This window comes from Ambystoma mexicanum, chromosome 1p (genome assembly GCF_040938575.1).
Source record: "Ambystoma mexicanum isolate Mex_15411 chromosome 1p, UKY_AmexF1_1, whole genome shotgun sequence".
Taxonomy (NCBI): Eukaryota; Metazoa; Chordata; class Amphibia; order Caudata; family Ambystomatidae; genus Ambystoma; species Ambystoma mexicanum.
The window spans coordinates 231,840,193-231,859,318 of NC_090921.1; the positions used below are offsets into that span (position 1 = coordinate 231,840,193).

Consider the following 19,126-nt stretch of genomic DNA (forward strand, 5'->3'; position numbering starts at 1 on the left):
GGTGGGAAAGGCAGCCCTCATGGACCTGGAAAATCACCTCATCCCCCCTGAAGTCACAAGTCACATCTTCCTTACCATAGGGGCAGGAAGTGTACACCAGGAAGTTCCCCCCATGCCGGGTAAAAATCCTGTCTGGTGTTGTATTGTCATCACTGTCACTGTCAAAGCAGTCCTTGGGGATTGGCCCTAACAGTTCATTACCTAAATCGATGGAAAAATGTCGGTCATCAACCGCCATTCCAATAATGGTGCCTGCGGCTAGAGTACTACTCTTTAAGTCGCTGTTATCCACCTCTATTAGAATGGTGTCATGTTCTATGTTGACTAATGGAGTTGGGTTTACCCCCAACCCTTGCTGTTGGAGAGAAGCGTTTAGATGTATGTAAGCATCAGGGTTTTTCAAATATTGTCCTCTTTTAACTTTCACTTCCAGGGAGAATTGTCGGGTCCTTTCTGGGATGGTGACTTCCTCTTTAATCTGAATTTCAACTGCATAAGGTACAATTGAGCTGACCTAAATGCTTTTTCTGGATCATCAAAGCCCATGGGATTATCCGCTAATCGGGACCAAGCTTTGAAGTTTATTAGGTCCAAACTAATGGCAAAGCGATTGAGAATGTCACTGCCTAAGTAAAAGGCGGCAGGGACGTCTCGCACGAACCAACAATTGTGGACTATGCTCTTGTTGCCAATGGAGATTTTGAGCATACACCTGCTTGGCAGGAGATGTTTGGAATTAGGTGCTTCCAGGTCCATTTCCCATTTGTCTATCAGTTTGAAGGTGGGAATGGCTGGATCTTTTGGGAGTTGGCGAAACATGGCTTCGCTGATGAAGCTCTTACCATTGTTCACGCACACTCGAGCGAGAACAGAGTCCTTCCCCTCATTTAACTGAACAGGGATGAACAACTGCTCTCCAATTTGCTGAATATCAGCCAGGCTCTGAGCTGATTTCACATCTTTCTGGACTATAGGAGTGGGAGTTTCTGATTGTGGATTAGTATAGAATCTCAGAGTGTTTCCTTCCAGTGTGGAATACCACCTTAAACTGGAAGGAAGGTTGATTTTCAGAAATAGAGAGGACCCCCCATCACCAGTCTGTTGTCCTACTGCTATTACTGTCACGTCTGGAATTTGGCTATTCTGGAAGTGGAATTCTACTTGGTCAGATTTTTGTTCAACCATGTGGCAGGTGCCGTTTAAACTAACATGGTTGACACTCTGTTTTAATTTTATTGGTCGGCTAGTCTGGGTCCAGAGGACCTTGTTTACGCAATCTATTAGGGGTGACAACCTTCTCAGGAGGTCATTCCCTAGTAAACAAGGGGTGCCCTCTGGAGTCACAACTATGACCGGGTGTTTCAACTTGTGTCGCCCAATTTTAATGTCCAAATCTGCAGTCCCCTCAACGGGAATTTCCTTCCCGTCAAAGTTCTGCAGTTGTCCAGGAAGAGAGGTGAGAGGAATTTGGTAATTCTCTCCCCTTCCGGCATGCATTGGCCGGGAATCGAACCCGGGCCTCCCGCGTGGCAGGCGAGAATTCTACCACTGAACCACCAATGCCTTACATGCTGCACACTGGCGCTACAGTGCTCTGGACCATTGCAGCCCAGAGCAGCTGATTTAACAGAGCACTGCAGTGACATGAGGATGGCGCCAGCTCCGGTGGGTGAATGGGAGCTGCGCTGCCCTGGCAGTCCTTCTCACTCACTTGGCCACGAACGGCCACGAACGGCCAGTTTCTATAGACAGGAAAAGTGGACAGAGGCAAGCACACTGGTAGATGAGGGTGGCCTTTGTATGGGTCGCTACTCTGAGTGCAGTTCCCTGAGCACCGTGCCTCAGGAAAGCCAGACTTCTACTGCAGGACTCAGTGGATATCTTTGCAGCCACACGAGGCTGACACCCTTTCAATCTGGGCTTCTGGGGTCTTCTGGGAATTATTTGCATAATAGAAGGTTTCCCGCCTTAAGTTGAAACTGCAGTTCCATCTTCTGCTAAAAGAGGGCAGCAGAGTGCTTTCTTTGCGCAGAAAACAGACAAGCAATGCAATCATCTTATCTACCGTTTCCATTTTTCTTTTCCCATGCCTTTTAAAATATCAAGAGACACGTCTACAAAAGTGCCATGCATTGGCCGGGAATCGAACCCGGGCCTCCCGCTTGGGAAGCGAGAATTCTACCACTGAACTACCAATGCTTGACAAGCAGCATTACTGCGGTAGAGCGCTTGATTTAACACACCTGCCAGTTCCATGCGAATGGTCACTCGTAAACTCTTGACTTCTGCTGAAAGCCTCATTGAAGGCCTTTGCAGACGTGTGAGACTGGCACCTACTCGAGCTGGGCCTCTATGAGCTGTTTGCATAATCTGAGATTGCCCTGCTTCCAGTCAAGGCGCAGCGGCCCCTTCTACTAAAAGGGATCAGCAGAGTGATCGCTAGTAGCAGAAATAAGGCAAGCAAGGCAATCAAGGCTTGTTTTTTTGTTTGATCTCTTCCTTTTCACGATGCTTCAAAGTCAACGAAAGGTACATGTGCAAAACGCTCATGCATTGGCCGGGAATCGAACCCGGGCCTCCCGCGTGGCAGGCGAGAATTCTACCACTGAACCACCAATGCCTTACATGCTGCACACTGGCGCTACAGTGCTCTGGACCATTGCAGCCCAGAGCAGCTGATTTAACAGAGCACTGCAGTGACATGAGGATGGCGCCAGCTCCGGTGGGTGAATGGGAGCTGCGCTGCCCTGGCAGTCCTTCTCACTCACTTGGCCACGAACGGCCAGGTTCTATAGACAGGAAAAGTGGACAGAGGCAAGCACACTGGTAGATGAGGGTGGCCTTTGTATGGGTCGCTACTCTGAGTGCAGTTCCCTGAGCACCGTGCCTCAGGAAAGCCAGACTTCTACTGCAGGACTCAGGGGATATCTTTGCAGCCACACGAGGCTGACACCCTTTCAATCTCTGCTTCTGGGGTCTTCTGGGAATTATTTGCATAATAGAAGGTTTCCCGCCTTAAGTTGAAACTGCAGTTCCATCTTCTGCTAAAAGAGGGCAGCAGAGTGCTTTCTTTGCGCAGAAAACAGACAAGCAATGCAATCATCTTATCTACCGTTTCCATTTTTCTTTTCCCATGCCTTTTAAAATATCAAGAGACACGTCTACAAAAGTGCCATGCATTGGCCGGGAATCGAACCCGGGCCTCCCGCTTGGGAAGCGAGAATTCTACCACTGAACTACCAATGCTTGACAAGCAGCATTACTGCGGTAGAGCGCTTGATTTAACACACCTGCCAGTTCCATGCGAATGGTCACTCGTAAACTCTTGACTTCTGCTGAAAGCCTCATTGAAGGCCTTTGCAGACGTGTGAGACTGGCACCTACTCGGGCTGGGCCTCTATGAGCTGTTTGCATAATCTGAGATTGCCCTGCTTCCAGTCAAGGCGCAGCGGCCCCTTCTACTAAAAGGGATCAGCAGAGTGATCGCTAGTAGCAGAAATAAGGCAAGCAAGGCAATCAAGGCTTGTTTTTTTGTTTGATCTCTTCCTTTTCACGATGCTTCAAAGTCAACGAAAGGTACATGTGCAAAACGCTCATGCATTGGCCGGGAATCGAACCCGGGCCTCCCGCGTGGCAGGTGAGAATTCTACCACTGAACCACCAATGCCTTACATGCTGCACACTGGCGCTACAGTGCTCTGGACCATTGCAGCCCAGAGCAGCTGATTTAACAGAGCACTGCAGTGACATGAGGATGGCGCCAGCTCCGGTGGGTGAATGGGAGCTGCGCTGCCCTGGCAGTCCTTCTCACTCACTTGGCCACGAACGGCCAGGTTCTATAGACAGGAAAAGTGGACAGAGGCAAGCACACTGGTAGATGAGGGTGGCCTTTGTATGGGTCGCTACTCTGAGTGCAGTTCCCTGAGCACCGTGCCTCAGGAAAGCCAGACTTCTACTGCAGGACTCAGGGGATATCTTTGCAGCCACACGAGGCTGACACCCTTTCAATCTGGGCTTCTGGGGTCTTCTGGGAATTATTTGCATAATAGAAGGTTTCCCGCCTTAAGTTGAAACTGCAGTTCCATCTTCTGCTAAAAGAGGGCAGCAGAGTGCTTTCTTTGCGCAGAAAACAGACAAGCAATGCAATCATCTTATCTACCGTTTCCATTTTTCTTTTCCCATGCCTTTTAAAATATCAAGAGACACGTCTACAAAAGTGCCATGCATTGGCCGGGAATCGAACCCGGGCCTCCCGCTTGGGAAGCGAGAATTCTACCACTGAACTACCAATGCCTGACAAGCAGCATTACTGCGGTAGAGCGCTTGATTTAACACACCTGCCAGTTCCATGCGAATGGTCACTCGTAAACTCTTGACTTCTGCTGAAAGCCTCATTGAAGGCCTTTGCAGACGTGTGAGACTGGCACCTACTCGGGCTGGGCCTCTATGAGCTGTTTGCATAATCTGAGATTGCCCTGCTTCCAGTCAAGGCGCAGCGGCCCCTTCTACTAAAAGGGATCAGCAGAGTGATCGCTAGTAGCAGAAATAAGGCAAGCAAGGCTTGTTTTTTTGTTCGGTCTCTTCCTTTTCACGATGCTTCAAAGTCAACGAAAGGTACATGTGCAAAACGCTCATGCATTGGCCTGGAATCGAACCCGGGCCTCCCGCGTGGCAGGCGAGAATTCTACCACTGAACCACCAATGCCTTACATGCTGCACACTGGCGCTACAGTGCTCTGGACCATTGCAGCCCAGAGCAGCTGATTTAACAGAGCACTGCAGTGACATGAGGATGGCGCCAGCTCCGGTGGGTGAATGGGAGCTGCGCTGCCCTGGCAGTCCTTCTCACTCACTTGGCCACGAACGGCCACGAACGGCCAGGTTCTATAGACAGGAAAAGTGGACAGAGGCAAGCACACTGGTAGATGAGGGTGGCCTTTGTATGGGTCGCTACTCTGAGTGCAGTTCCCTGAGCACCGTGCCTCAGGAAAGCCAGACTTCTACTGCAGGACTCAGTGGATATCTTTGCAGCCACACGAGGCTGACACCCTTTCAATCTGGGCTTCTGGGGTCTTCTGGGAATTATTTGCATAATAGAAGGTTTCCCGCCTTAAGTTGAAACTGCAGTTCCATCTTCTGCTAAAAGAGGGCAGCAGAGTGCTTTCTTTGCGCAGAAAACAGACAAGCAATGCAATCATCTTATCTACCGTTTCCATTTTTCTTTTCCCATGCCTTTTAAAATATCAAGAGACACGTCTACAAAAGTGCCATGCATTGGCTGGGAATCGAACCCGGGCCTCCCGCTTGGGAAGCGAGAATTCTACCACTGAACTACCAATGCTTGACAAGCAGCATTACTGCGGTAGAGCGCTTGATTTAACACACCTGCCAGTTCCATGCGAATGGTCACTCGTAAACTCTTGACTTCTGCTGAAAGCCTCATTGAAGGCCTTTGCAGACGTGTGAGACTGGCACCTACTCGAGCTGGGCCTCTATGAGCTGTTTGCATAATCTGAGATTGCCCTGCTTCCAGTCAAGGCGCAGCGGCCCCTTCTACTAAAAGGGATCAGCAGAGTGATCGCTAGTAGCAGAAATAAGGCAAGCAAGGCGATCAAGGCTTGTGTTTTTGTTTGATCTCTTCCTTTTCACGATGCTTCAAAGTCAACGAAAGGTACATGTGCAAAATGCTCATGCATTGGCCGGGAATCGAACCCGGGCCTCCCGCGTGGCAGGCGAGAATTCTACCACTGAACCACCAATGCCTTACATGCTGCACACTGGCGCTACAGTGCTCTGGACCATTGCAGCCCAGAGCAGCTGATTTAACAGAGCACTGCAGTGACATGAGGATGGCGCCAGCTCCGGTGGGTGAATGGGAGCTGCGCTGCCCTGGCAGTCCTTCTCACTCACTTGGCCACGAACGGCCAGGTTCTATAGACAGGAAAAGTGGACAGAGGCAAGCACACTGGTAGATGAGGGTGGCCTTTGTATGGGTCGCTACTCTGGATGCAGTTCCCTGAGCACCGTGCCTCAGGAAAGCCAGACTTCTACCGCAGGACTCAGGGGATATCTTTGCAGCCACACGAGGCTGACACCCTTTCAATCTGGGCTTCTGGGGTCTTCTGGGAATTATTTGCATAATAGAAGGTTTCCCGCCTTAAGTTGAAACTGCAGTTCCATCTTCTGCTAAAAGAGGGCAGCAGAGTGCTTTCTTTGCGCAGAAAACAGACAAGCAATGCAATCATCTTATCTACCGTTTCCATTTTTCTTTTCCCATGCCTTTTAAAATATCAAGAGACACGTCTACAAAAGTGCCATGCATTGGCCAGGAATGGAACCCGGGCCTCCCGCTTGGGAAGCGAGAATTCTACCACTGAACTACCAATGCCTGACAAGCAGCATTACTGCGGTAGAGCGCTTGATTTAACACACCTGCCAGTTCCATGCGAATGGTCACTCGTAAACTCTTGACTTCTGCTGAAAGCCTCATTGAAGGCCTTTGCAGAACGGCCACGAACGGCCAGGTTCTATAGACAGGAAAAGTGGACAGAGGCAAGCACACTGGTAGATGAGGGTGGCCTTTGTATGGGTCGCTACTCTGAGTGCAGTTCCCTGAGCACCGTGCCTCAGGAAAGCCAGACTTCTACCGCAGGACTCAGGGGATATCTTTGCAGCCACACGAGGCTGACACCCTTTCAATCTGGGCTTCTGGGGTCTTCTGGGAATTATTTGCATAATAGAAGGTTTCCCGCCTTAAGTTGAAACTGCAGTTCCATCTTCTGCTAAAAGAGGGCAGCAGAGTGCTTTCTTTGCGCAGAAAACAGACAAGCAATGCAATCATCTTATCTACCGTTTCCATTTTTCTTTTCCCATGCCTTTTAAAATATCAAGAGACACGTCTACAAAAGTGCCATGCATTGGCCGGGAATCGAACCCGGGCCTCCCGCTTGGGAAGCGAGAATTCTACCACTGAACTACCAATGCCTGACAAGCAGCATTACTGCGGTAGAGCGCTTGATTTAACACACCTGCCAGTTCCATGCGAATGGTCACTCGTAAACTCTTGACTTCTGCTGAAAGCCTCATTGAAGGCCTTTGCAGACGTGTGAGACTGGCACCTACTCGGGCTGGGCCTCTATGAGCTGTTTGCATAATCTGAGATTGCCCTGCTTCCAGTCAAGGCGCAGCGGCCCCTTCTACTAAAAGGGATCAGCAGAGTGATCGCTAGTAGCAGAAATAAGGCAAGCAAGGCTTGTTTTTTTGTTCGGTCTCTTCCTTTTCACGATGCTTCAAAGTCAACGAAAGGTACATGTGCAAAACGCTCATGCATTGGCCGGGAATCGAACCCGGGCCTCCCGCGTGGCAGGCGAGAATTCTACCACTGAACCACCAATGCCTTACATGCTGCACACTGGCGCTACAGTGCTCTGGACCATTGCAGCCCAGAGCAGCTGATTTAACAGAGCACTGCAGTGACATGAGGATGGCGCCAGCTCCGGTGGGTGAATGGGAGCTGCGCTGCCCTGGCAGTCCTTCTCACTCACTTGGCCACGAACGGCCACGAACGGCCAGTTTCTATAGACAGGAAAAGTGGACAGAGGCAAGCACACTGGTAGATGAGGGTGGCCTTTGTATGGGTCGCTACTCTGAGTGCAGTTCCCTGAGCACCGTGCCTCAGGAAAGCCAGACTTCTACTGCAGGACTCAGTGGATATCTTTGCAGCCACACGAGGCTGACACCCTTTCAATCTGGGCTTCTGGGGTCTTCTGGGAATTATTTGCATAATAGAAGGTTTCCCGCCTTAAGTTGAAACTGCAGTTCCATCTTCTGCTAAAAGAGGGCAGCAGAGTGCTTTCTTTGCGCAGAAAACAGACAAGCAATGCAATCATCTTATCTACCGTTTCCATTTTTCTTTTCCCATGCCTTTTAAAATATCAAGAGACACGTCTACAAAAGTGCCATGCATTGGCCGGGAATCGAACCCGGGCCTCCCGCTTGGGAAGCGAGAATTCTACCACTGAACTACCAATGCTTGACAAGCAGCATTACTGCGGTAGAGCGCTTGATTTAACACACCTGCCAGTTCCATGCGAATGGTCACTCGTAAACTCTTGACTTCTGCTGAAAGCCTCATTGAAGGCCTTTGCAGACGTGTGAGACTGGCACCTACTCGAGCTGGGCCTCTATGAGCTGTTTGCATAATCTGAGATTTCCCTGCTTCCAGTCAAGGCGCAGCGGCCCCTTCTACTAAAAGGGATCAGCAGAGTGATCGCTAGTAGCAGAAATAAGGCAAGCAAGGCAATCAAGGCTTGTTTTTTTGTTTGATCTCTTCCTTTTCACGATGCTTCAAAGTCAACGAAAGGTACATGTGCAAAACGCTCATGCATTGGCCGGGAATCGAACCCGGGCCTCCCGCGTGGCAGGCGAGAATTCTACCACTGAACCACCAATGCCTTACATGCTGCACACTGGCGCTACAGTGCTCTGGACCATTGCAGCCCAGAGCAGCTGATTTAACAGAGCACTGCAGTGACATGAGGATGGCGCCAGCTCCGGTGGGTGAATGGGAGCTGCGCTGCCCTGGCAGTCCTTCTCACTCACTTGGCCACGAACGGCCAGGTTCTATAGACAGGAAAAGTGGACAGAGGCAAGCACACTGGTAGATGAGGGTGGCCTTTGTATGGGTCGCTACTCTGAGTGCAGTTCCCTGAGCACCGTGCCTCAGGAAAGCCAGACTTCTACTGCAGGACTCAGGGGATATCTTTGCAGCCACACGAGGCTGACACCCTTTCAATCTGGGCTTCTGGGGTCTTCTGGGAATTATTTGCATAATAGAAGGTTTCCCGCCTTAAGTTGAAACTGCAGTTCCATCTTCTGCTAAAAGAGGGCAGCAGAGTGCTTTCTTTGCGCAGAAAACAGACAAGCAATGCAATCATCTTATCTACCGTTTCCATTTTTCTTTTCCCATGCCTTTTAAAATATCAAGAGACACGTCTACAAAAGTGCCATGCATTGGCCGGGAATCGAACCCGGGCCTCCCGCTTGGGAAGCGAGAATTCTACCACTGAACTACCAATGCCTGACAAGCAGCATTACTGCGGTAGAGCACTTGATTTAACACACCTGCCAGTTCCATGCGAATGGTCACTCGTAAACTCTTGACTTCTGCTGAAAGCCTCATTGAAGGCCTTTGCAGACGTGTGAGACTGGCACCTACTCGGGCTGGGCCTCTATGAGCTGTTTGCATAATCTGAGATTGCCCTGCTTCCAGTCAAGGAGCAGCGGCCCCTTCTACTAAAAGGGATCAGCAGAGTGATCGCTAGTAGCAGAAATAAGGCAAGCAAGGCTTGTTTTTTTGTTCGGTCTCTTCCTTTTCACGATGCTTCAAAGTCAACGAAAGGTACATGTGCAAAACGCTCATGCATTGGCCGGGAATCGAACCCGGGTCTCCCGCGTGGCAGGCGAGAATTCTACCACTGAACCACCAATGCCTTACATGCTGCACACTGGCGCTACAGTGCTCTGGAGCATTGCAGCCCAGAGCAGCTGATTTAACAGAGCACTGCAGTGACATGAGGATGGCGCCAGCTCCGGTGGGTGAATGGGAGCTGCGCTGCCCTGGCAGTCCTTCTCACTCACTTGGCCACGAACGGCCACGAACGGCCAGGTTCTATAGACAGGAAAAGTGGACAGAGGCAAGCACACTGGTAGATGAGGGTGGCCTTTGTATGGGTCGCTACTCTGAGTGCAGTTCCCTGAGCACCGTGCCTAAGGAAAGCCAGACTTCTACTGCAGGACTCAGGGGATATCTTTGCAGCCACACGAGGCTGACACCCTTTCAATCTGGGCTTCTGGGGTCTTCTGGGAATTATTTGCATAATAGAAGGTTTCCCGCCTTAAGTTGAAACTGCAGTTCCATCTTCTGCTAAAAGAGGGCAGCAGAGTGCTTTCTTTGCGCAGAAAACAGACAAGCAATGCAATCATCTTATCTACCGTTTCCATTTTTCTTTTCCCATGCCTTTTAAAATATCAAGAGACACGTCTACAAAAGTGCCATGCATTGGCCGGGAATCGAACCCCGGCCTCCCGCTTGGGAAGCGAGAATTCTACCACTGAACTACCAATGCTTGACAAGCAGCATTACTGCGGTAGAGCGCTTGATTTAACACACCTGCCAGTTCCATGCGAATGGTCACTCGTAAACTCTTGACTTCTGCTGAAAGCCTCATTGAAGGCCTTTGCAGACGTGTGAGACTGGCACCTACTCGGGCTGGGCCTCTATGAGCTGTTTGCATAATCTGAGATTGCCCTGCTTCCAGTCAAGGCGCAAGGGCCCCTTCTACTAAAAGGGATCAGCAGAGTGATCGCTAGTAGCAGAAATAAGGCAAGCAAGGCAATCAAGGCTTGTTTTTTTGTTTGATCTCTTCCTTTTCACGATGCTTCAAAGTCAACGAAAGGTACATGTGCAAAACGCTCATGCATTGGCCGGGAATCGAACCCGGGCCTCCCGCGTGGCAGGCGAGAATTCTACCACTGAACCACCAATGCCTTACATGCTGCACACTGGCGCTACAGTGCTCTGGACCATTGCAGCCCAGAGCAGCTGATTTAACAGAGCACTGCAGTGACATGAGGATGGCGCCAGCTCCGGTGGGTGAATGGGAGCTGCGCTGCCCTGGCAGTCCTTCTCACTCACTTGGCCACGAACGGCCAGGTTCTATAGACAGGAAAAGTGGACAGAGGCAAGCACACTGGTAGATGAGGGTGGCCTTTGTATGGGTCGCTACTCTGAGTGCAGTTCCCTGAGCACCGTGCCTCAGGAAAGCCAGACTTCTACTGCAGGACTCAGGGGATATCTTTGCAGCCACACGAGGCTGACACCCTTTCAATCTGGGCTTCTGGGGTCTTCTGGGAATTATTTGCATAATAGAAGGTTTCCCGCCTTAAGTTGAAACTGCAGTTCCATCTTCTGCTAAAAGAGGGCAGCAGATTGCTTTCTTTGCGCAGAAAACAGACAAGCAATGCAATCATCTTATCTACCGTTTCCATTTTTCTTTTCCCATGCCTTTTAAAATATCAAGAGACACGTCTACAAAAGTGCCATGCATTGGCCGGGAATCGAACCCGGGCCTCCCGCTTGGGAAGCGAGAATTCTACCACTGAACTACCAATGCCTGACAAGCAGCATTACTGCGGTAGAGCGCTTGATTTAACACACCTGCCAGTTCCATGCGAATGGTCACTCGTAAACTCTTGACTTCTGCTGAAAGCCTCATTGAAGGCCTTTGCAGACGTGTGAGACTGGCACCTACTCGGGCTGGGCCTCTATGAGCTGTTTGCATAATCTGAGATTGCCCTGCTTCCAGTCAAGGCGCAGCGGCCCCTTCTACTAAAAGGGATCAGCAGAGTGATCGCTAGTAGCAGAAATAAGGCAAGCAAGGCAATCAAGGCTTGTTTTTTTGTTCGGTCTCTTCCTTTTCACGATGCTTCAAAGTCAACGAAAGGTACATGTGCAAAACGCTCATGCATTGGCCGGGAATCGAACCCGGGCCTCCCACGTGGCAGGCGAGAATTCTACCACTGAACCACCAATGCCTTACATGCTGCACACTGGCGCTACAGTGCTCTGGAGCATTGCAGCCCAGAGCAGCTGATTTAACAGAGCACTGCAGTGACATGAGGATGGCGCCAGCTCCGGTGGGTGAATGGGAGCTGCGCTGCCCTGGCAGTCCTTCTCACTCACTTGGCCACGAACGGCCAGGTTCTATAGACAGGAAAAGTGGACAGAGGCAAGCACACTGGTAGATGAGGGTGGCCTTTGTATGGGTCGCTACTCTGGATGCAGTTCCCTGAGCACCGTGCCTCAGGAAAGCCAGACTTCTACTGCAGGACTCAGGGGATATCTTTGCAGCCACACGAGGCTGACACCCTTTCAATCTGGGCTTCTGGGGTCTTCTGGGAATTATTTGCATAATAGAAGGTTTCCCGCCTTAAGTTGAAACTGCAGTTCCATCTTCTGCTAAAAGAGGGCAGCAGAGTGCTTTCTTTGCGCAGAAAACAGACAAGCAATGCAATCATCTTATCTACCGTTTCCATTTTTCTTTTCCCATGCCTTTTAAAATATCAAGAGACACGTCTACAAAAGTGCCATGCATTGGCCGGGAATCGAACCCGGGCCTCCCGCTTGGGAAGCGAGAATTCTACCACTGAACTACCAATGCCTGACAAGCAGCATTACTGCGGTAGAGCGCTTGATTTAACACACCTGCCAGTTCCATGCGAATGGTCACTCGTAAACTCTTGACTTCTGCTGAAAGCCTCATTGAAGGCCTTTGCAGACGTGTGAGACTGGCACCTACTCGGGCTGGGCCTCTATGAGCTGTTTCATAATCTGAGATTGCCCTGCTTCCAGTCAAGGCGCAGCGGCCCCTTCTACTTAAAGGGATCAGCAGAGTGATCGCTAGTAGCAGAAATAAGGCAAGCAAGGCAATCAAGGCTTGTTTTTTTGTTCCGTCTCTTCCTTTTCACGATGCTTCAAAGTCAACGAAAGGTACATGTGCAAAACGCTCATGCATTGGCCGGGAATCGAACCCGGGCCTCCCGCGTGGCAGGCGAGAATTCTACCACTGAACCACCAATGCCTTACATGCTGCACACTGGCGCTACAGTGCTCTGGAGCATTGCAGCCCAGAGCAGTTGATTTAACAGAGCACTGCAGTGACATGAGGATGGCGCCAGCTCCGGTGGGTGAATGGGAGCTGCGCTGCCCTGGCAGTCCTTCTCACTCACTTGGCCACGAACGGCCACGAACGGCCAGGTTCTATAGACAGGAAAAGTGGACAGAGGCAAGCACACTGGTAGATGAGGGTGGCCTTTGTATGGGTCGCTACTCTGAGTGCAGTTCCCTGAGCACCGTGCCTCAGGAAAGCCAGACTTCTACTGCAGGACTCAGGGGATATCTTTGCAGCCACACGAGGCTGACACCCTTTCAATCTGGGCTTCTGGGGTCTTCTGGGAATTATTTGCATAATAGAAGGTTTCCCGCCTTAAGTTGAAACTGCAGTTCCATCTTCTGCTAAAAGAGGGCAGCAGAGTGCTTTCTTTGCGCAGAAAACAGACAAGCAATGCAATCATCTTATCTACCGTTTCCATTTTTCTTTTCCCATGCCTTTTAAAATATCAAGAGACACGTCTACAAAAGTGCCATGCATTGGCCGGGAATCGAACCCGGGCCTCCCGCTTGGGAAGCGAGAATTCTACCACTGAACTACCAATGCCTGACAAGCAGCATTACTGCGGTAGAGCGCTTGATTTAACACACCTGCCAGTTCCATGCGAATGGTCACTCGTAAACTCTTGACTTCTGCTGAAAGCCTCATTGAAGGCCTTTGCAGACGTGTGAGACTGGCACCTACTCGGGCTGGGCCTCTATGAGCTGTTTGCATAATCTGAGATTGCCCTGCTTCCAGTCAAGGCGCAGCGGCCCCTTCTACTAAAAGGGATCAGCAGAGTGATCGCTAGTAGCAGAAATAAGGCAAGCAAGGCTTGTTTTTTTGTTCGGTCTCTTCCTTTTCACGATGCTTCAAAGTCAACGAAAGGTACATGTGCAAAACGCTCATGCATTGGCCGGGAATCGAACCCGGGCCTCCCGCGTGGCAGGCGAGAATTCTACCACTGAACCACCAATGCCTTACATGCTGCACACTGGCGCTACAGTGCTCTGGACCATTGCAGCCCAGAGCAGCTGATTTAACAGAGCACTGCAGTGACATGAGGATGGCGCCAGCTCCGGTGGGTGAATGGGAGCTGCGCTGCCCTGGCAGTCCTTCTCACTCACTTGGCCACGAACGGCCAGGTTCTATAGACAGGAAAAGTGGACAGAGGCAAGCACACTGGTAGATGAGGGTGGCCTTTGTATGGGTCGCTACTCTGAGTGCAGTTCCCTGAGCACCGTGCCTCAGGAAAGCCAGACTTCTACTGCAGGACTCAGGGGATATCTTTGCAGCCACACGAGGCTGACACCCTTTCAATCTGGGCTTCTGGGGTCTTCTGGGAATTATTTGCATAATAGAAGGTTTCCCGCCTTAAGTTGAAACTGCAGTTCCATCTTCTGCTAAAAGAGGGCAGCAGAGTGCTTTCTTTGCGCAGAAAACAGACAAGCAATGCAATCATCTTATCTACCGTTTCCATTTTTCTTTTCCCATGCCTTTTAAAATATCAAGAGACACGTCTACAAAAGTGCCATGCATTGGCCGGGAATCGAACCCGGGCCTCCCGCTTGGGAAGCGAGAATTCTACCACTGAACTACCAATGCCTGACAAGCAGCATTACTGCGGTAGAGCGCTTGATTTAACACACCTGCCAGTTCCATGCGAATGGTCACTCGTAAACTCTTGACTTCTGCTGAAAGCCTCATTGAAGGCCTTTGCAGACGTGTGAGACTGGCACCTACTCGGGCTGGGCCTCTATGAGCTGTTTGCATAATCTGAGATTGCCCTGCTTCCAGTCAAGGAGCAGCGGCCCCTTCTACTAAAAGGGATCAGCAGAGTGATCGCTAGTAGCAGAAATAAGGCAAGCAAGGCTTGTTTTTTTGTTCGGTCTCTTCCTTTTCACGATGCTTCAAAGTCAACGAAAGGTACATGTGCAAAACGCTCATGCATTGGCCGGGAATCGAACCCGGGCCTCCCGCGTGGCAGGCGAGAATTCTACCACTGAACCACCAATGCCTTACATGCTGCACACTGGCGCTACAGTGCTCTGGAGCATTGCAGCCCAGAGCAGCTGATTTAACAGAGCACTGCAGTGACATGAGGATGGCGCCAGCTCCGGTGGGTGAATGGGAGCTGCGCTGCCCTGGCAGTCCTTCTCACTCACTTGGCCACGAACGGCCACGAACGGCCAGGTTCTATAGACAGGAAAAGTGGACAGAGGCAAGCACACTGGTAGATGAGGGTGGCCTTTGTATGGGTCGCTACTCTGAGTGCAGTTCCCTGAGCACCGTGCCTCAGGAAAGCCAGACTTCTACTGCAGGACTCAGGGGATATCTTTGCAGCCACACGAGGCTGACACCCTTTCAATCTGGGCTTCTGGGGTCTTCTGGGAATTATTTGCATAATAGAAGGTTTCCCGCCTTAAGTTGAAACTGCAGTTCCATCTTCTGCTAAAAGAGGGCAGCAGAGTGCTTTCTTTGCGCAGAAAACAGACAAGCAATGCAATCATCTTATCTACCGTTTCCATTTTTCTTTTCCCATGCCTTTTAAAATATCAAGAGACACGTCTACAAAAGTGCCATGCATTGGCCGGGAATCGAACCCGGGCCTCCCGCTTGGGAAGCGAGAATTCTACCACTGAACTACCAATGCCTGACAAGCAGCATTACTGCGGTAGAGCGCTTGATTTAACACACCTGCCAGTTCCATGCGAATGGTCACTCGTAAACTCTTGACTTCTGCTGAAAGCCTCATTGAAGGCCTTTGCAGACGTGTGAGACTGGCATCTACTCGGGCTGGGCCTCTATGAGCTGTTTGCATAATCTGAGATTGCCCTGCTTCCAGTCAAGGCGCAGCGGCCCCTTCTACTAAAAGGGATCAGCAGAGTGATCGCTAGTAGCAGAAATAAGGCAAGCAAGGCAATCAAGGCTTGTTTTTTTGTTCGGTCTCTTCCTTTTCACGATGCTTCAAAGTCAACGAAAGGTACATGTGCAAAACGCTCATGCATTGGCCGGGAATCGAACCCGGGCCTCCCACGTGGCAGGCGAGAATTCTACCACTGAACCACCAATGCCTTACATGCTGCACACTGGCGCTACAGTGCTCTGGAGCATTGCAGCCCAGAGCAGCTGATTTAACAGAGCACTGCAATGACATGAGGATGGCGCCAGCTCCGGTGGGTGAATGGGAGCTGCGCTGCCCTGGCAGTCCTTCTCACTCACTTGGCCACGAACGGCCAGGTTCTATAGACAGGAAAAGTGGACAGAGGCAAGCACACTGGTAGATGAGGGTGGCCTTTGTATGGGTCGCTACTCTGGATGCAGTTCCCTGAGCACCGTGCCTCAGGAAAGCCAGACTTCTACTGCAGGACTCAGGGGATATCTTTGCAGCCACACGAGGCTGACACCCTTTCAATCTGGGCTTCTGGGGTCTTCTGGGAATTATTTGCATAATAGAAGGTTTCCCGCCTTAAGTTGAAACTGCAGTTCCATCTTCTGCTAAAAGAGGGCAGCAGAGTGCTTTCTTTGCGCAGAAAACAGACAAGCAATGCAATCATCTTATCTACCGTTTCCATTTTTCTTTTCCCATGCCTTTTAAAATATCAAGAGACACGTCTACAAAAGTGCCATGCATTGGCCGGGAATCGAACCCGGGCCTCCCGCTTGGGAAGCGAGAATTCTACCACTGAACTACCAATGCCTGACAAGCAGCATTACTGCGGTAGAGCGCTTGATTTAACACACCTGCCAGTTCCATGCGAATGGTCACTCGTAAACTCTTGACTTCTGCTGAAAGCCTCATTGAAGGCCTTTGCAGACGTGTGAGACTGGCACCTACTCGGGCTGGGCCTCTATGAGCTGTTTCATAATCTGAGATTGCCCTGCTTCCAGTCAAGGCGCAGCGGCCCCTTCTACTAAAAGGGATCAGCAGAGTGATCGCTAGTAGCAGAAATAAGGCAAGCAAGGCAATCAAGGCTTGTTTTTTTGTTCCGTCTCTTCCTTTTCACGATGCTTCAAAGTCAACGAAAGGTACATGTGCAAAACGCTCATGCATTGGCCGGGAATCGAACCCGGGCCTCCCGCGTGGCAGGCGAGAATTCTACCACTGAACCACCAATGCCTTACATGCTGCACACTGGCGCTACAGTGCTCTGGAGCATTGCAGCCCAGAGCAGCTGATTTAACAGAGCACTGCAGTGACATGAGGATGGCGCCAGCTCCGGTGGGTGAATGGGAGCTGCGCTGCCCTGGCAGTCCTTCTCACTCACTTGGCCACGAACGGCCACGAACGGCCAGTTTCTATAGACAGGAAAAGTGGACAGAGGCAAGCACACTGGTAGATGAGGGTGGCCTTTGTATGGGTCGCTACTCTGAGTGCAGTTTCCTGAGCACCGTGCCTCAGGAAAGCCAGACTTCTACTGCAGGACTCAGTGGATATCTTTGCAGCCACACGAGGCTGACACCCTTTCAATCTGGGCTTCTGGGGTCTTCTGGGAATTATTTGCATAATAGAAGGTTTCCCACTTTAAGTTGAAACTGCAGTTCCATCTTCTGCTAAAAGAGGGCAGCAGAGTGCTTTCTTTGCGCAGAAAACAGACAAGCAATGCAATCATCTTATCTACCGTTTCCATTTTTCTTTTCCCATGCCTTTTAAAATATCAAGAGACACGTCTACAAAAGTGCCATGCATTGGCCGGGAATCGAACCCGGGCCTCCCGCTTGGGAAGCGAGAATTCTACCACTGAACTACCAATGCTTGACAAGCAGCATTACTGCGGTAGAGCGCTTGATTTAACACACCTGCCAGTTCCATGCGAATGGTCACTCGTAAACTCTTGACTTCTGCTGAAAGCCTCATTGAAGGCCTTTGCAGACGTGTGAGACTGGCACCTACTCGAGCTGGGCCTCTATGAGCTGTTTGCATAATCTGAGATTGCCCTGCTTCCAGTCAAGGCGCAGCGGCCCCTTCTACTAAAAGGGATCAGCAGAGTGATCGCTAGTAGCAGAAATAAGGCAAGCAAGGCGATCAAGGCTTGTTTTTTTGTTTGATCTCTTCCTTTTCACGATGCTTCAAAGTCAACGAAAGGTACATGTGCAAAATGCTCATGCATTGGCCGGGAATCGAACCCGGGCCTCCCGCGTGGCAGGCGAGAATTCTACCACTGAACCACCAATGCCTTACATGCTGCACACTGGCGCTACAGTGCTCTGGACCATTGCAGCCCAGAGCAGCTGATTTAACAGAGCACTGCAGTGACATGAGGATGGCGCCAGCTCCGGTGGGTGAATGGGAGCTGCGCTGCCCTGGCAGTCCTTCTCACTCACTTGGCCACGAACGGCCAGGTTCTATAGACAGGAAAAGTGGACAGAGGCAAGCACACTGGTAGATGAGGGTGGCCTTTGTATGGGTCGCTACTCTGGATGCAGTTCCCTGAGCACCGTGCCTCAGGAAAGCCAGACTTCTACCGCAGGACTCAGGGGATATCTTTGCAGCCACACGAGGCTGACACCCTTTCAATCTGGGCTTCTGGGGTCTTCTGGGAATTATTTGCATAATAGAAGGTTTCCCGCCTTAAGTTGAAACTGCAGTTCCATCTTCTGCTAAAAGAGGGCAGCAGAGTGCTTTCTTTGCGCAGAAAACAGACAAGCAATGCAATCATCTTATCTACCGTTTCCATTTTTCTTTTCCCATGCCTTTTAAAATATCAAGAGACACGTCTACAAAAGTGCCATGCATTGGCCAGGAATGGAACCCGGGCCTCCCGCTTGGGAAGCGAGAATTCTACCACTGAACTACCAATGCCTGACAAGCAGCATTACTGCGGTAGAGCGCTTGATTTAACACACCTGCCAGTTCCATGCGAATGGTCACTCGTAAACTCTTGACTTCTGCTGAAAGCCTCATTGAAGGCCTTTGCAGAACGGCCACGAACGGCCAGGTTCTATAGACAGGAAAAGTGGACAGAGGCAAGCACACTGGTAGATGAGGGTGGCCTTTGTATGGGTCGCTACTCTGAGTGCAGTTCCCTGAGCACCGTGCCTCAGGAAAGCCAGACTTCTACCGCAGGACTCAGGGGATATCTTTGCAGCCACACGAGGCTGACACCCTTTCAATCTGGGCTTCTGGGGTCTTCTGGGAATTATTTGCATAATAGAAGGTTTCCCGCCTTAAGTTGAAACTGCAGTTCCATCTTCTGCTAAAAGAGGGCAGCAGAGTGCTTTCTTTGCGCAGAAAACAGACAAGCAATGCAATCATCTTATCTACCGTTTCCATTTTTCTTTTCCCATGCCTTTTAAAATATCAAGAGACACGTCTACAAAAGTGCCATGCATTGGCCGGGAATCGAACCCGGGCCTCCCGCTTGGGAAGCGAGAATTCTACCACTGAACTACCAATGCCTGACAAGCAGCATTAC

General features: G+C 50.6%; 25 non-coding genes across 25 annotated transcripts; all 25 read right to left on the reverse strand.

Annotated features, from left to right (window-relative positions):
- Positions 1–1,492: 1,492 nt before the first annotated feature.
- On the reverse strand, positions 1,493–1,563 carry TRNAG-GCC (transfer RNA glycine (anticodon GCC)). The gene has a single exon. It is a non-coding gene; the product is annotated as a tRNA-Gly (tRNA).
- Positions 1,564–2,128: 565 nt separating this feature from the next.
- TRNAG-CCC (transfer RNA glycine (anticodon CCC)) lies at positions 2,129–2,199 on the reverse strand. Its single transcript has one exon. It is a non-coding gene; the product is annotated as a tRNA-Gly (tRNA).
- Positions 2,200–2,549: 350 nt separating this feature from the next.
- TRNAG-GCC (transfer RNA glycine (anticodon GCC)) lies at positions 2,550–2,620 on the reverse strand. The gene has a single exon. It is a non-coding gene; the product is annotated as a tRNA-Gly (tRNA).
- A 555-nt stretch (positions 2,621–3,175) lies between these two features.
- Positions 3,176–3,246, reverse strand: TRNAG-CCC (transfer RNA glycine (anticodon CCC)). The gene has a single exon. It is a non-coding gene; the product is annotated as a tRNA-Gly (tRNA).
- A 976-nt stretch (positions 3,247–4,222) lies between these two features.
- On the reverse strand, positions 4,223–4,293 carry TRNAG-CCC (transfer RNA glycine (anticodon CCC)). The gene has a single exon. It is a non-coding gene; the product is annotated as a tRNA-Gly (tRNA).
- Positions 4,294–5,691: 1,398 nt separating this feature from the next.
- TRNAG-GCC (transfer RNA glycine (anticodon GCC)) lies at positions 5,692–5,762 on the reverse strand. Its single transcript has one exon. It is a non-coding gene; the product is annotated as a tRNA-Gly (tRNA).
- A 1,151-nt stretch (positions 5,763–6,913) lies between these two features.
- Positions 6,914–6,984, reverse strand: TRNAG-CCC (transfer RNA glycine (anticodon CCC)). The gene has a single exon. It is a non-coding gene; the product is annotated as a tRNA-Gly (tRNA).
- Positions 6,985–7,325: 341 nt separating this feature from the next.
- TRNAG-GCC (transfer RNA glycine (anticodon GCC)) lies at positions 7,326–7,396 on the reverse strand. The gene has a single exon. It is a non-coding gene; the product is annotated as a tRNA-Gly (tRNA).
- Positions 7,397–7,961: 565 nt separating this feature from the next.
- Positions 7,962–8,032, reverse strand: TRNAG-CCC (transfer RNA glycine (anticodon CCC)). The gene has a single exon. It is a non-coding gene; the product is annotated as a tRNA-Gly (tRNA).
- A 350-nt stretch (positions 8,033–8,382) lies between these two features.
- Positions 8,383–8,453, reverse strand: TRNAG-GCC (transfer RNA glycine (anticodon GCC)). Its single transcript has one exon. It is a non-coding gene; the product is annotated as a tRNA-Gly (tRNA).
- A 555-nt stretch (positions 8,454–9,008) lies between these two features.
- On the reverse strand, positions 9,009–9,079 carry TRNAG-CCC (transfer RNA glycine (anticodon CCC)). Its single transcript has one exon. It is a non-coding gene; the product is annotated as a tRNA-Gly (tRNA).
- A 1,398-nt stretch (positions 9,080–10,477) lies between these two features.
- TRNAG-GCC (transfer RNA glycine (anticodon GCC)) lies at positions 10,478–10,548 on the reverse strand. Its single transcript has one exon. It is a non-coding gene; the product is annotated as a tRNA-Gly (tRNA).
- A 555-nt stretch (positions 10,549–11,103) lies between these two features.
- Positions 11,104–11,174, reverse strand: TRNAG-CCC (transfer RNA glycine (anticodon CCC)). Its single transcript has one exon. It is a non-coding gene; the product is annotated as a tRNA-Gly (tRNA).
- A 976-nt stretch (positions 11,175–12,150) lies between these two features.
- On the reverse strand, positions 12,151–12,221 carry TRNAG-CCC (transfer RNA glycine (anticodon CCC)). The gene has a single exon. It is a non-coding gene; the product is annotated as a tRNA-Gly (tRNA).
- A 349-nt stretch (positions 12,222–12,570) lies between these two features.
- Positions 12,571–12,641, reverse strand: TRNAG-GCC (transfer RNA glycine (anticodon GCC)). The gene has a single exon. It is a non-coding gene; the product is annotated as a tRNA-Gly (tRNA).
- Positions 12,642–13,206: 565 nt separating this feature from the next.
- Positions 13,207–13,277, reverse strand: TRNAG-CCC (transfer RNA glycine (anticodon CCC)). Its single transcript has one exon. It is a non-coding gene; the product is annotated as a tRNA-Gly (tRNA).
- A 341-nt stretch (positions 13,278–13,618) lies between these two features.
- Positions 13,619–13,689, reverse strand: TRNAG-GCC (transfer RNA glycine (anticodon GCC)). Its single transcript has one exon. It is a non-coding gene; the product is annotated as a tRNA-Gly (tRNA).
- Positions 13,690–14,244: 555 nt separating this feature from the next.
- TRNAG-CCC (transfer RNA glycine (anticodon CCC)) lies at positions 14,245–14,315 on the reverse strand. Its single transcript has one exon. It is a non-coding gene; the product is annotated as a tRNA-Gly (tRNA).
- A 341-nt stretch (positions 14,316–14,656) lies between these two features.
- On the reverse strand, positions 14,657–14,727 carry TRNAG-GCC (transfer RNA glycine (anticodon GCC)). The gene has a single exon. It is a non-coding gene; the product is annotated as a tRNA-Gly (tRNA).
- Positions 14,728–15,292: 565 nt separating this feature from the next.
- On the reverse strand, positions 15,293–15,363 carry TRNAG-CCC (transfer RNA glycine (anticodon CCC)). The gene has a single exon. It is a non-coding gene; the product is annotated as a tRNA-Gly (tRNA).
- A 976-nt stretch (positions 15,364–16,339) lies between these two features.
- TRNAG-CCC (transfer RNA glycine (anticodon CCC)) lies at positions 16,340–16,410 on the reverse strand. The gene has a single exon. It is a non-coding gene; the product is annotated as a tRNA-Gly (tRNA).
- A 349-nt stretch (positions 16,411–16,759) lies between these two features.
- On the reverse strand, positions 16,760–16,830 carry TRNAG-GCC (transfer RNA glycine (anticodon GCC)). The gene has a single exon. It is a non-coding gene; the product is annotated as a tRNA-Gly (tRNA).
- A 565-nt stretch (positions 16,831–17,395) lies between these two features.
- TRNAG-CCC (transfer RNA glycine (anticodon CCC)) lies at positions 17,396–17,466 on the reverse strand. The gene has a single exon. It is a non-coding gene; the product is annotated as a tRNA-Gly (tRNA).
- A 350-nt stretch (positions 17,467–17,816) lies between these two features.
- Positions 17,817–17,887, reverse strand: TRNAG-GCC (transfer RNA glycine (anticodon GCC)). The gene has a single exon. It is a non-coding gene; the product is annotated as a tRNA-Gly (tRNA).
- A 1,151-nt stretch (positions 17,888–19,038) lies between these two features.
- Positions 19,039–19,109, reverse strand: TRNAG-CCC (transfer RNA glycine (anticodon CCC)). The gene has a single exon. It is a non-coding gene; the product is annotated as a tRNA-Gly (tRNA).
- Between the last annotated feature and the right edge of the window lie 17 nt (positions 19,110–19,126).